The sequence below is a fragment of the Rhineura floridana genome, chromosome 6 (genome assembly GCF_030035675.1).
Source record: "Rhineura floridana isolate rRhiFlo1 chromosome 6, rRhiFlo1.hap2, whole genome shotgun sequence".
NCBI lineage: Eukaryota > Metazoa > Chordata > Lepidosauria > Squamata > Rhineuridae > Rhineura > Rhineura floridana.
The window spans coordinates 148881709-148895069 of NC_084485.1; the positions used below are offsets into that span (position 1 = coordinate 148881709).

At 44.8% G+C, this 13361-nt stretch overlaps 1 protein-coding gene and 1 pseudogene across 2 annotated transcripts in view; one reads left to right on the forward strand and one right to left on the reverse strand.

Moving 5' to 3' along the window:
- The window catches only part of COLGALT2 (collagen beta(1-O)galactosyltransferase 2), a 67905-nt gene that overhangs the window by 8148 nt on the left and 46396 nt on the right, over window positions 1-13361 (forward strand). The gene's annotated exons all lie outside the window — the stretch shown is intronic.
- LOC133388170 (5S ribosomal RNA) lies at window positions 1434-1552 on the reverse strand (annotated as a pseudogene).

Here is a 13361-nt window from a genome sequence, read left to right on the forward strand (position 1 = left end):
CTTCACTCCTGTCCTAGTGTGAGTAACAAGCCACAGTCCCTGACTTAGTAGTACATCTGAACCACGGATGGTTGTTTGCTTCAATCCAAACAAACTGTGATATATGGTGGTTTGCTTGGAGTGAAGCAACCGTGATCCTGGGTGCAGATGCAGCGCTAAGCCCAGGAGTCATGGTTTGTTGCTCAAGCTACCGTAATGTGCGAGCTGGGCCATTGTGAAGGTGAGTTACGAGGGGAGGGTCCCTATCCACTAACAGTCATGAGAACAGGCGCTGCTAAAGCATGCACAGGTTTTATTGAATAATATAATTGGTGAAGTGGCTTCAGACAGCATAGCAGAAAAATGGGCTTATCGCTGTTCTTTTCTGCAAGGTCTCTGTACCTGAGAAAGCAGCATGACAGACAAGTATCAGGCACAGCTGCCCCCCTTGCTGTATCTCAGTGCTGGCTTCTACTGCCCTTATTACCGTTTGTTGTGTACACTGAGAAGGCAGTGGAGGGGAAAGATGGCAGCTCCATAGAGGACCAGCTGGCTTCCCACCGCTCACTACATCTGTAGGCGAACTTTATGTGGCACTTGGGTTAGGAGGTTTATTCTGGCTTCTGTGAGGGTTGGGTGACTAGAGAGAAAAGAGTGACATGGGGATAGTGGTAGCTAATGGTTTGTAACTGCAATGGACCATTCCTGTGACAGTGTGTAGAGTGAGAAAGGGGGGGGAAAGGTTGGTCAAGTAGCTCTTCAACTACATAAGTGCTCTTGTTTTCAATTTGTTTGTCATTTGGTATCGGTGGTTTTATCAGTCTTGCTGAAGTGGTCATATATTTGGGACCGGTCTTCCTTGGTGGCTTTCAGGAGCTAATTTGATTTCCCCAGGTTCATTGTACACAGTCCTGCCCTTGGGTAGAGCCTCAGCCAAAGCTGGAAGATTGCATAAAGAAGATTATGGTTGTGCCATAGGGCACAGAGCCTAAAGTGGACTGTTTAGAATTTTGGGAGAGTTGAACTGGAATTTTTGTCCTTTACAATGACGTCTCAGATGCATTTTTTTTAAAAAACCCTCATTTGTTTGCATTTAATTTCCTCTCTTTTAGTCAGTGCATATTGATGATATTTCTTACTCAAGGATCAGTTAAAGGCTAAATGTGGTCTTTTTGCATCACTAAATGTTGTTATATGCCTTCAAGTTGATTATGACTTATGGCGGCCCTATGAATCTTTTTTTGGATATATTCATAGGGTTTTCATGATAAGAGGTATTCAGATGTAGTTTACCATTGCCTTCCTCTAAGCCAGCCTTTCCCAACCAGTGTGCCTCCAGATGTTGTTGGACCACAACTCCCATCAGCCTCAGCCAGCATTGTCAGTGGTCAGAAAAGATGGGAATTGTGGTCCAACAACATCTGGAGGCACACTGGTTGGGAAAGGCCGTTCTATGCCTACGGCACTCCGTATTTCCAGGCAGTCTCCCATCCAAGAACTAACCAGGCCTGACCCTGCTTAGCTTCTGTGTTCAGACAAGATCGGGCGCGTTCAGGATAGTATGGCTGTAGGCGCATCACTAAATATGTATGGCTTTTTAGCAAACCCCTTGCCCCAAGGCACATATGGATAATCTTTTTGCTCTTCTTGGCTTTTTGCTCTTACCAAGTCATATCAGATGGCAGTCAGCCTATCGAATAGCCTGTATTGTAGTTTTTAAGTACCTTGTAAAGACTTCCAGCAGTCTGGTCCTGATGATCCATCTTCAGTTCTCCATTTATTCCCTATATCAGAACTGCCACAGAAACTGGCCTCCTCACAAGTGGCCAGTCATATAAGAACATAAGAACATAAGAAGAGCCTGCTGGATCAGGCCAGTGGCCCATCTAGTCCAGCATCCTGTTCTCACAGTGGCCAACCAGGTGCCTGGGGGAAGCCCGCAAGCAGGACCCGAGTGCAAGAACACTCTCCCCTCCTGAGGCTTCCGGCAACTGGTTTTCAGAAGCATGCTGCCTCTGACTGATATTAGTAAGGACTTAATGGGTTTGTACTGTATGCACTTGAGCATAATTGCCCATTGCATCGAGCTGTGGATGAATGAACCATATGTGAACCACCATTTCTTGACATAAATTTAGTAGGGCTGCTAGAGACTGGGTGGATTGCCTTGAGAAGTGGATCCAAGCTTCCAAGTGGCCATCCCTAGATTAGGCAAACATAAGACCTGTGGTTCTAAGTTTTGTAACTGAGCAATATACATCAAATACATTTTATGTAGCCTGTTAGTAGCATCTGTTTTATCAGCCTATTGTAGCTTAAGCCTGTTGTATTTGGAGGAAGAACATGGAATCCTGCTTGTCCTGTCCAGAGCTGGAACCATGAGACGGAGACACGGGTGCAATTAAATCTTGCTTTATTAGAGTAATGGATACATCTAGGACATTGCACTTCATATAGAAACCTGCCTTACTCGCTAGAAACCCCTAACTACACTCTAGACATGCTCTGCGGCACGTGAAGGAAGTTGACTCAGCGACTCCGCTCTTTGAGAGGCCAGCTTATGTAGGGAACGTTTTTGATCGTAATCTCTGACTCCTTCATAAATCCTGTCTCTGCCCTGTCCGTTTCTCACGGCAGGGGGGGGCGTGTTTCCAATGGCTCGTCGGAAGACACCTGCTCTTGGGCTGCAGGATCGAGGTCAGGAGGTGGCGTCACACTGGAAGCGTCCTGGGAACTGCATGGCAAGGGAGGAGCTGGTACAACCTCTGGGGCATCCCCTGACGGGCCTTCAGGAACGACTGGGGGCGGCGCAGTCTCCTCTACGGAGCTCGTGCCACCCATGGGAATTGGCTGGAGTTCAAGTTCACTGGTCTCCCCAAGGCCCCGAGCAGACTCAATAACTCCTTGGTCTTCCGCGCCTTCTGGCAGCTGAGGTGCCTGAAACTCATGCCTCTCCCCTCCCTGCTGCTTCAGGGAGAGCTGAGGCTCAGCACTGCTCTACGTTTGGGGGGGAAAAGCATTGAGTGCTGCTGAGCATCTTTTGCACATGGAACTCAGTCTTCTAGTGCTTAATTAAGCAAAACTTGGTGCACTCACAGTTTTGTTTTGCAACACAGTTGCAGGAAAAGTAGATTTGTTTTAACACATCGCATCAATTACAATTTGTTTTGAATCTCCAAAATGACTGTTGTGAAAAATTTATCAGGTTAGCCAATAACTTCTGATTGTGAAAGGCAGCTTCAGAGGTGATGTGCCTGTCATCTTTTGTGCTTTTTAAAAAATGCAACCTTGTACATTTGCCCTATATACAGGTATTTCTTTTCAGATCAATTTATAGTCATGGTGGACATACAGATTTTAAAATGCAAACCCAACTTGTTTCCTGCCTACTTCTTTCCCAGGGCACACCTTTTTCTGCCTTTAAAACTAGTCACATATTTCATGGTTACACTTGGAAAGAGAGGCAGTTTTTGATCAGCTCCCAGAACAATGGGCAGATATCCTCTTTGCTGAAGTGGGACGCATCAGTGAATGTTACCTCCTGAGGTCTCTGCCCTCCCCAGTCCAGGCTCAGAGATCTGATCCTTTTTCTTTGGGTGATGGTGATGCTTCTGGGATTACCTCTATCCTTGCTGCCTTTAGTGCAATCAGCATCATGAAATCAGTGCATCTTTCCTTCCTCTTGCCCATGATAGTGGTGGTGGTGAGGAAACCAGCAGCCTACAAACGTGGTCACGAGTGACTCATGCCTTCTCTGATTCTTGTAGCATGTGCAAAGAGGAATGGATGAATGGCTGCCCTTGTGCTGCGCTTTTGCAGAAGGTGCAAACAACACTTTGCTGCCGCTATTACCTCTAGTATAATCCCAAAGACAACGGAGAAAAAGTGCCTCTCCAGTCCTCTGCACTGAATTGGGCTGAGAGTGAGTAAGGAGAGGTAGTTTCTGTCCTAAAAGTTAGGCTGAATTCTACAATTTAGTCCACACTCGGTGCAAAATTGAAAATAAAATTGCACTGCACCAAGCCCGAATTATGACTGCGTTTCTCCCTATTCCCCTCAGCCACACACCCCAAAAAGAAAATATTTGTGTGTGTGTGCTGATAAACCAGACATTGTCATTTTCCTCTCTGCCTAAACTTAGACACTAAAGGAATTTATTGGCTCCTTCATCTCAACTCTTTTGATATCTCTGCAGATGGAAGGTTACACATGGCTGCAATCTGTTCTTAATTTAATGTACAGTGGCCAAATAATAGCTTGCAACAGTAAAACTTAAAAGTCCGTGCTGTGCTGCTTCTGGCAGGTGATTGCCACTTGTGCAGAGGATCAAAGGTCCTGCTGACTCTTGCTTCTGCTTGCACAGTAGCTGGTCACGAAAGCAGATAGCAGCCTGGACGGCAAGTTGAAAAATGCATTTTGTGGTATTGTTGGTCCAGGGCAAAATGACCCATTTGGAAGAGGGTCTGGTTGGTATCCATCCAACAACTGCAGAACAGTAGAGTGGGTGCTTTTAACCCTTCCTCTCCCTCCCCTGCCAAATTTCTGTATATGTATCTACCAAGTCTGCCGGGAGAAAGAGTCTGAGGGAGGCGGATGCAGAGTGAAAGCAGAGGGAGGGGCATGGTTAAGCAAGGTTTCTGCCAAACATGTAGCTTTAGCCTCAGTTGCTGAAGGGAGAGAGAGACAGTGAAGCAGCATCCATAAATGGCAACATTTGTATAAATTGTTAAGATTTTAGTTAGGGTGTTAATATTTTTCCAAATGTCAACATTGGATGACTTCTCTCTGCATTCTCCCTCTTTGCTCCGTTCTCTCTAATTGATTAGAGTCTATGAATGCTTCACTGCTGAGTTCCTGGAAAAAGTAAACTCCTGTTGCTTCCCAAAGGTAATAGTAATAGACACGTGGATAGGTTCCATGAACTGCGAAGGTATAAATCGAATTTGTGGGAAGGAGCTGATTGTGAGTCCCAGCAACAGCTGAAAAGAGGTCTGTGTGGTTCCTTAGGATTTGGTGCAGGCGAAGCACACACGTATGAGCATAGGAAGTAGCTTTTTGGCCTCCCTGTGCCTGAAGCTAGCAGCCCCTCGGGCAGAATTCCACATCACTGCTTGGACTGGGACATCTACCATCTTGAAGTGGTTAGGAAACAACAGGACAGCTTACAAAGTATTTAATATGTTTTCCTTCCAGACATGGATAACATTATAACACTTTTCCTTGGTGTTCAAAGAACAAGCTTAAAATAGCCCTGTAAGATAGGCCAGTGTTATGCCCATATTACATACGTTTATATATTTCCATTTTTCCATTGGCTTTTTGCTGCCCTGGGCTCCTTTTGGGAGAAAGGAAAGACTATACATTTAATTAATAAATAAAAGGCACAGGAACCGAGAGGCTCTAGTTTGCTGACCAATGTCTTGATGCATAGGCTATTGGGTATTTTCTCTCAGCGGTGCTGAAAGTGGGCTGGAACACAGAGTACAAAGCATAACTGACACTCCCAGCTTAAATTGGCTTAGCAGTCATTCCCTCTCTCTAGGGAATTCTGGGAACTGTAATTCTGTGAGAGGGACTAAGGCCTTCTGGTACAGAATTCTCATCAAGTGACACTCACCTGGGTTCTTTGGGGGACACCATGACATTTAAAGTGGTATAAACTAAATATAAATTCTAGAATGGATATGCCCACAGCATAATGCCAAAACATTTCCAGATTATTGGAAAAAATGTTTCCTGAACAAAAGAGCCAATCTAGTCTTAGATTACTAGAATGCTTCTTGGTACTCAGATATATCTCTATCAAATTAAGCAATTCCCTTAATTCTTCAATTTGAACTGTTCATCGCTCAGATTCTTTATAAGTCTTGTAATATCTAGAGTTAAAATGTTGGATGCATTGATTTATGTCATCTCCCAGTTAAAGTTATAACCAGCCTCTCCTGTGTGTGTGTGAGAGAGAATTTTTTTAAATGGCTGTTTATATTTGTCCTTTTGTAGAATCCTACCGGATATTTGTCAAGGAGCCATTGTAGAGGCTTTGATGTACTAGTAGCATCTTTTTAATGTCCAGAAAGAAATATTTGCCATTTAAACTTCAATATATGCCTAAAAAATTAGTTCTGCTGTGTATACTATTAAGACTCTGATATCCAGTCTTTTGATTGCAGGTCCCCCTTAGCGATGTGTGCCCATCTGGATCACCTTCCTGTTGAAATGCTCCTAGTATTGCTTAAGTGTGCACATCCCACCCTTAGTCTTCTCCACCGCGCTCAGGACACAGTCCTGTGAAATAGGTTAGCCTGAGAGGCAGCGAATGGCCCAAGGCCCACCCAGGGTGTCATGGGTGAGCAGCAGGGATTGGAATCTGGGTTTTCCGAATCTAAATTAACACTCTAGCCAAGCTTCATCTTGTCTGCTCAGCTACCAAAAACAGATTGCCTTTACTTTTACTATACCATACTTGTACTTTCCTGTAAGGACCCACGCATTATAGTCAGTCAAAATGTGTGGCTTTTGCCAATCCTTCTTTCCTTCCTTCCTTCGTTTGGGGGTGGGATATGGGTGCCTTTCTGAATTCGTGCTGTAGCTTAGAAGCTCCTGAATGACTACAAACCCAATGTGAGGACAAAGAGAGACCCAGTCTTTTCACCCAAGTCTGGAGAAAAGTGGGAGCTTGTCCCCGATACGGCCTGCTCCTCAGCCAGCTAATAGGTGCACTTGCTCGTGGCAAGCTGCTGAATATCTTTATTCACCATATTGAATTGGCCGGCTCCCGTTGTTTTTCACAGACTAGGACTCCACAACTTCTTTTGGGAGGAAGGATGGGATATAAATTTAATAAATGAATAAATAAACTTGCCAAAAGCCAAAAGGAGCCCCATCAACTATGTATGGAAGCTCACCAGGAAAAAATCTCCTGATTTCCTCCCCTGCCAAGATTCAAGAATAAAAGAAACAGGGTGGGGGTTTCCTGTGCCCAGCAGGCCACAATATGTTGTTTCTGGGCTGTGTTCACTGTTCAACTAGGTGGGGCACAAGTTGTGCAAGCGTGCTGTACAGTCCCTCTATTGATGAATGTCAAAGTCTCTGAGCAGCCTGGGAAATGAGGTAGGGAATTTACCCTGTACACTGATGTAGAAGGGTCTCTGATCTTGTCTGTGGAATGCCATAGGAACGCTGGATAAGAACTGGAGGCATGTCCACATTCAATATGTTGCCCTTTATTACCCAATGCTGAACAAGCAAAATCTATGTAAGAGGAATTTGAATGTCAGTGTGATGCCACCCTTTTCTTTGTAGAGAAACATCTCTTGCATTCCCATTGATGTTTACAGTATGGTTTGCACAGAGCAGTGTTCCCCAAACTTCTGATAGCTGAGGCACGCAGAGATACCCAATGGTTTAAACAGGCAAAAAGATCACATCTTCAAATTGGACCTTGGAACCACCTCCCGGGATAAAGGAAGTCCTTCAGGAAGAAGTGAGTTTCTAGATCTCAGCCGTTACGCTCCGCCCCCCCCCCCGGCATGTGAAGGGAAATCTGGCCCTAAGTCCCAAGGTCTTGGTATTAAAACCTCCCAAGCAATCCCATTCTTTTGGCTCCCCTAAGAAAGGGGAGCGGAGCCCCATACTTGCTTCATATGGTGCTAATTGTTGTGAGTCTGAAGCAACAAAAAACCTTGTTGCCAATTTTAAAGTCTGTAGCCCTAAGAAATATGACTGGCTTGCCTTCCAACAGCTGGAACTGCATGAAATCGGATCTCAAAACACAAGAGATCAGTGTAGGCCATTTCCTGAAATTTTCAGCCCTCAAGTTCCAATACTCAGTTGTTGTGTGCTGAGTACTATGGAGGGCGGCTGCTCACAATAGAGGAATTAGACTGACTTAAGACCAGACAAAGTTAATATCTCATCAAAATCTGTGGCCCCAAGGAGGAAAATATCACACGAAATGGGAGATATTCTAAATAATGTTGACAGGGTAGGCAATTTGGAGGATGTATGCAGCCCAGCAATAGCAGAGTATCAGCAATTGCTCAAAATCTCAAAGCAGCAGTGGAATAACTTATTGGAAGATCCTTCTAACCCTCTGCAGTGTGAAGAAGCATTTAAGACCTACCCGTATTGGCAGTGATTGCATCGCAGTGTTATTCAACTAATTTCATGGAACAGACCCGGGCGCAAACCTCAGTGGAGATGGATGAGTTTGTTACAATCGATCTCCAGGCCACGGTAGGGGACAGGCGGGAAGAGCCAAAAGAGGCCTCGCTCTTCTGGTCTCTACAAAGCTTCAAGCTACAGTCACTAAATTAGACGCATGTGATAGATGGGTCTTGACTTGTATTGTAAACTTCAGTCATTGTAGTCTTTTGATCATTAACAGCTCTTTCCTCCCCCCCCCCAGCTCAATCCAAGGGAAGCGAAAACTGGTCTACCTTTGAAGAATTTTTATCTAATCTTCTCCATGTGTTTCCTAATGCTTCAGTGGTTGTGGGAGGTGTTTTCAATGCTAGATTAGGCCCTTCTGATGATGTCTTGTATATACTTGAGACAGGACTTTTATCTTTCCCCCGTCAGGAGAGCCCTTCGCGCCTTTACTGCATACAGTATAGAGGAGGAGCTTGCAATAAACTATCAAAAGACCAAAATCTTAATCTTTTCCAAAAGATACACTAAGCGCAGATGGAGGGTCAGTGGGCACAATATTGAACAGGTCAAGGTATATATATACTTGGGTGTAGTTTTTCAAAACTGGCCTGTGGAGAGCCCAAATTGCACATCTTTCTGAGAATGTGCAAAGAACTATCTCTGCTATTCTTAGATTTTTCTTATTGAAAGGGGGCTCTCATATCCCCTCTTTCATCAAAGTTTTCCAGGGCAAGGTGTTGGCCCAATTACTCTATGGCTCTCAGATATGCCTTTATAAAGATTTTCGCTCCCTGGAGGCAATGCAGTCCAAGTTTCTGCAATCCATTTTTGGTGCCCCACATGGCACTCCCAACACCCTACTCAGATTGGAATTTGGGCTGGTTTCTCTTGAAGCATGAGCATGGCTAAATGCAATAAGCTTCTGGCTCAAGATAAATTTCAGACCTCAAGGATTAGCCCCTCTGATTTTAACAGACATCCTGTCCTCTGGTTGGGCAAGTATGGCTGAGGAAAAATTACATCTTTATGGGTTTTCTCCCTGAACTCTGGTTCAACTGAGACTTAAAAAGTCCAAAGAGTTGATTAAGAACTGGATTAGGGATGTTGCCTTACAAGAAGACAGAGCTCGGGCTTCTCGTTACTTGGTCCCAGTGAATCACAATAAAAATCTTGCCCCTGAAGCATATAAAATAAATAAATAAATAAATTTTATTTGTTAGTCGCCTATCTGTCCGAATTAACAGACACTCTAGGCGACTTACAACAACATAATAATAAAATACAATATACAATCTAAAAACACAATCATCAATTAATCTAACATCAAAAACATCAATTAATATATCAAAAAGCTAATCTACCCCAAAATTCTTGTAGGCCTGCCTGAATAGCCAGGTCTTTAGAGCTTGGCGGAAATCCATCAGGGAGGAGGCATGTCAAAGATCATAAGGGAGAGAGTTCCAGAGGGTGGGGGCCACAACCGAGAACGCCCTCTCCCTAGTCCGCACCATCCTAGCTGTTTTGACTGGTGAGACCAAGAGGAGGTCCTATGTGGCTGATCTTGTGAGGCGGCCTAATTGGTGATACTGGAGGCGGTCCTTTAGATAAACTGGGCCGAAACCGTATAGGGTTTTAAAGGTCAGTACCAACAACTTGAATTGGGCTTGGTAAACCACTGGTAACCAGTGTAGGTCTATTAACACTGGGGTGATATGATCCTGGCGACGGCTATGCTTAATTAAGCGTGCTGCTGCATTCTGTACCAGCTGCAGTTTCCGGACCGTTTTCAAGGGTAACCCCACATAGAGCGCATTACAGTAGTCTAGACGAGAGGAGACCAGGGCATGTATCACCTGTGGGAGCAGATGTACAGGAAGGTAGGGTCGCAGCCTCTGTATCAGATGTAATTGATACCAAGCCGCCCAGCTCACTGCCGAAACCTGAGCCTCCATGGACAGCTGGGAGTCGAGAATGACCCCCAGGCTGCGGACCTGGTCCTTCAGGGGTAATTTCACCCCATTAAGCACCAAGTCAATGTCTCCCAGCCTTCTTTTGTCACCCACAAGCAACACCTCGGTCTTGTCGGGGTTTAGCTTCAGCCTGTTCTCGCCCATCCATCCACTCACGGACTCCAGGCACTTGGACATGGTCTGCACAGCCAACTCTGGTGAGGATTTAAAAGAGAGATAAAGCTGAGTGTCATCTGCATATTGATGACACTGCAGCCCAAAACTCCTGATGATGGCTCCCAGCAGCTTCACATAGATGTTAAAAGCATGGGGGAGAGGATAGATGCAAAAAAGTTAAAATACTGCAAATGCAGCACAGTAGCCAGAGAGGGGGGTGGAGGCCACTTTGTGTGCCAAGTGCAAACACACACATGTTGTCATCTTTCACCTCCACAGTTCTTTATCTCCATTCTGCTGCTGCCCCCTTCTCCTCCTTTATCCATGTTTTTGCTCTCCGGCTCATTTTCCCCTCCACTCCATTTTTTAAAACAATTGTTTTCTCCATTCCACCCTGTCTCACTGCCCACCTCCTCCCTTCTTGCCTCCTACCCACCCACAGACTATGATGATAATGAAAGTTAAAGAGGAAAGCATAAAAGCAGGACTACAGCTGAATGTCAAGAAGACTAAAATAATGACAACAGAAGATTTATGTAACTTTAAAGTTGACAATGAGGACATTGAACTTGTCAAGGATTATCAATACCTCGGCACAGTCATGGAGACAATAGTCAAGAAATCAGAAGAAGGCTAGCACTGGGGAGGGCAGCTATGAGAGAACTAGAAAAGGTCCTCAAATGCAAAGATGTATCACTGAACACTAAAGTCAGGATCATTCAGACCATGGTATTCCCGATCTCTATGTATGGATGTGAAAGTTGGACAGTGAAAAAATTGGATAAGAGAAAAATCAACGCATTTGAAATGTGGTGTTGGAGGAGAGCTTTGCGGATACCATGGACTGCGAAAAAGACAAATAATTGGGTGTTAGAACAAATTAAACCAGAACTATCAGTAGAAGCTAAAATGATGAAACTGAGGTTATCATACTTTGGACACATAATGAGAAGACCTGATTCACTAGAAAAGACAATAATGCTGGGAAAAACAGAAGGGAGTAGAAAAAGAGGAAGGTCAAAGAAGAGATGGATTGATTCCATAAAGGAAGCCACAGACCTGAACTTACAAGATCTGAACAGGTGGTTCATGACAGATGGTATTGGAGGTCCACACTAAATAGCATGGAGGCAATAGAGGTTAAAAAAAATCAACTAAAATTTAAGAGGCTTGACAAAATCCTGCACCAAAATAAGCATTGGGCTAGGAAAGATTGTATTCCATCTCAAAAGGTTATTCTCCAAAGGAAATTGGAGTTTTAGGAATAGACATTACTAAACAACTTGGGGGGAGGGGAAGGCATTCTCCTGAAGGTGTGTGGATGTATATAATTTGGGATGGCCCAAAGCGTATTCCTCATTTTCTCCATATTTTGGCTGCTAGTACCATAGTTATAGAAACTTCACAATGTCTTGCACCTAAGAAAACCATTTAGCCAGACATGATTTAATGCCATTTCATAGAGGGGAGTCTCCTGCATGTGCGATTTTGGAATGGCCCAAGCATACTGTGGGTGCTGGAGGCGCTCTGTCTCTGATGTAAGGGGCTGTGTACAGTATGTATGCATATAGAGCAAATGTGTGAGTTTTGATTGGTGAAAATTATTGTGGATTTCAAAGGGGAAAGTCCTCCACTCAAGGGGGGTTACTATATGGAGTAGACCAAAGCTTATCTGGGGACTGAATGAGTTCACTGCATACTTTTCTGTTGCAAGGAACTGATAGCTGACAGGATGAATTGCTGGAGATTTTAAAAAGAGATACATGAAATATCCATACTAATAACTGATTGTCACGTTATTCCACATCAAAAAGCTTCATAGCAAAGGTCTCCAACCCTTATGGGCCCAGAGGCACATTTAGAGAAACTGCATTAGACACCATATAATGCCATTCTCCCAGAAGAAAATCAGTAACAGGCAAAGCAACTGCATGCACTCCAAAATAAAACGGAGATTACAGCCAATCCTCCCCCAAAAGCTCATTTTTTAAAGGTATATGCAGGCCTTGGCAGGCACTTGAGGGGGAGTTGAGGGTGCTACCAGATTAGGGACTGCAGCTTTGAAAAGTATCAGCTGGTGGATGGCTGGAGCTGATCACCAGTGGTCGGAGGCGGAGAATGCTTTTTTTTTAAACTGTGCAGATGCCATACTTTGTGCAAGCAACAGCTTGGTAAGTGCACAGGACCAGAAAGAACTGTGCAAGCGGGGGTGGGGGGGTGGGGGGCTGCAGGACGAGCGGAGGGGGCTGCAGGATGAGTGGGAGATGGCAGAGTAAATGGGCTGGAAAGGGTAACACACACACATCGTCACCTCCATTCTGCTACTGCTGCCTTCTACTCCTTTATCCTTGCTGGTCTGGCTCTCGACTTCCTCCCTCGTGCCTCCTAACACAGAGCACGAGGGAAGGAAGAGAGACGCTGCGCAGAAGCCCAGTTTGAGGCACATGTATTTTGTGCACCAGTCAGAGGATCATAGAATCATAGAAAAGTAGACTTGGAAGGGGCCTATAAGGCCATCCAGTCCAACCCCCTGCCCAATGCAGGAATCCAAATCAAATCAGTCTGCTCTGTGATGCCTCATTCATCCATGCAAGTCATTGCTAGACCTGGGCATGCAAATCCAGTAATGTAGTGGCAAATTCAGAAGTGCAGGGTCCCTTGATGATAGTCACAGCCACACGCCCTTCCCCAATTTTTCTTTTGCTGCTGGGTTGAGAATGTGATCCTTGCTAATGCCTTCTCCCACAACAACGAACATCCCTGGGAGCCAATCAGCATGACAGGGGTGAGTGTTAGCCACTGAAGAGAGTCCTCTCAGTAGCTCACTCACCTCCTTTCACTCTTGATTGGTTCCAATCAGCAGCAAAGGTCAAGGAAGCATGTTAGAAGGTTCTTCTCAGTGGCTAAGACATTCCCCTTTCATGTTGATTGGCTCACAGGATGCTGGAAACATAGGGACCCTGCTGGGACCATGCTCCCAAAAAAGCAAAGGGTCTAAGACCCCTCAAGACCCCGGACAACTACACCCCTGAGCATGCAACAAAGAGGTTATGGCATTTTAAGCTGTAATCAAACCACGTTAAGTGATCTTGAACATGCAACACA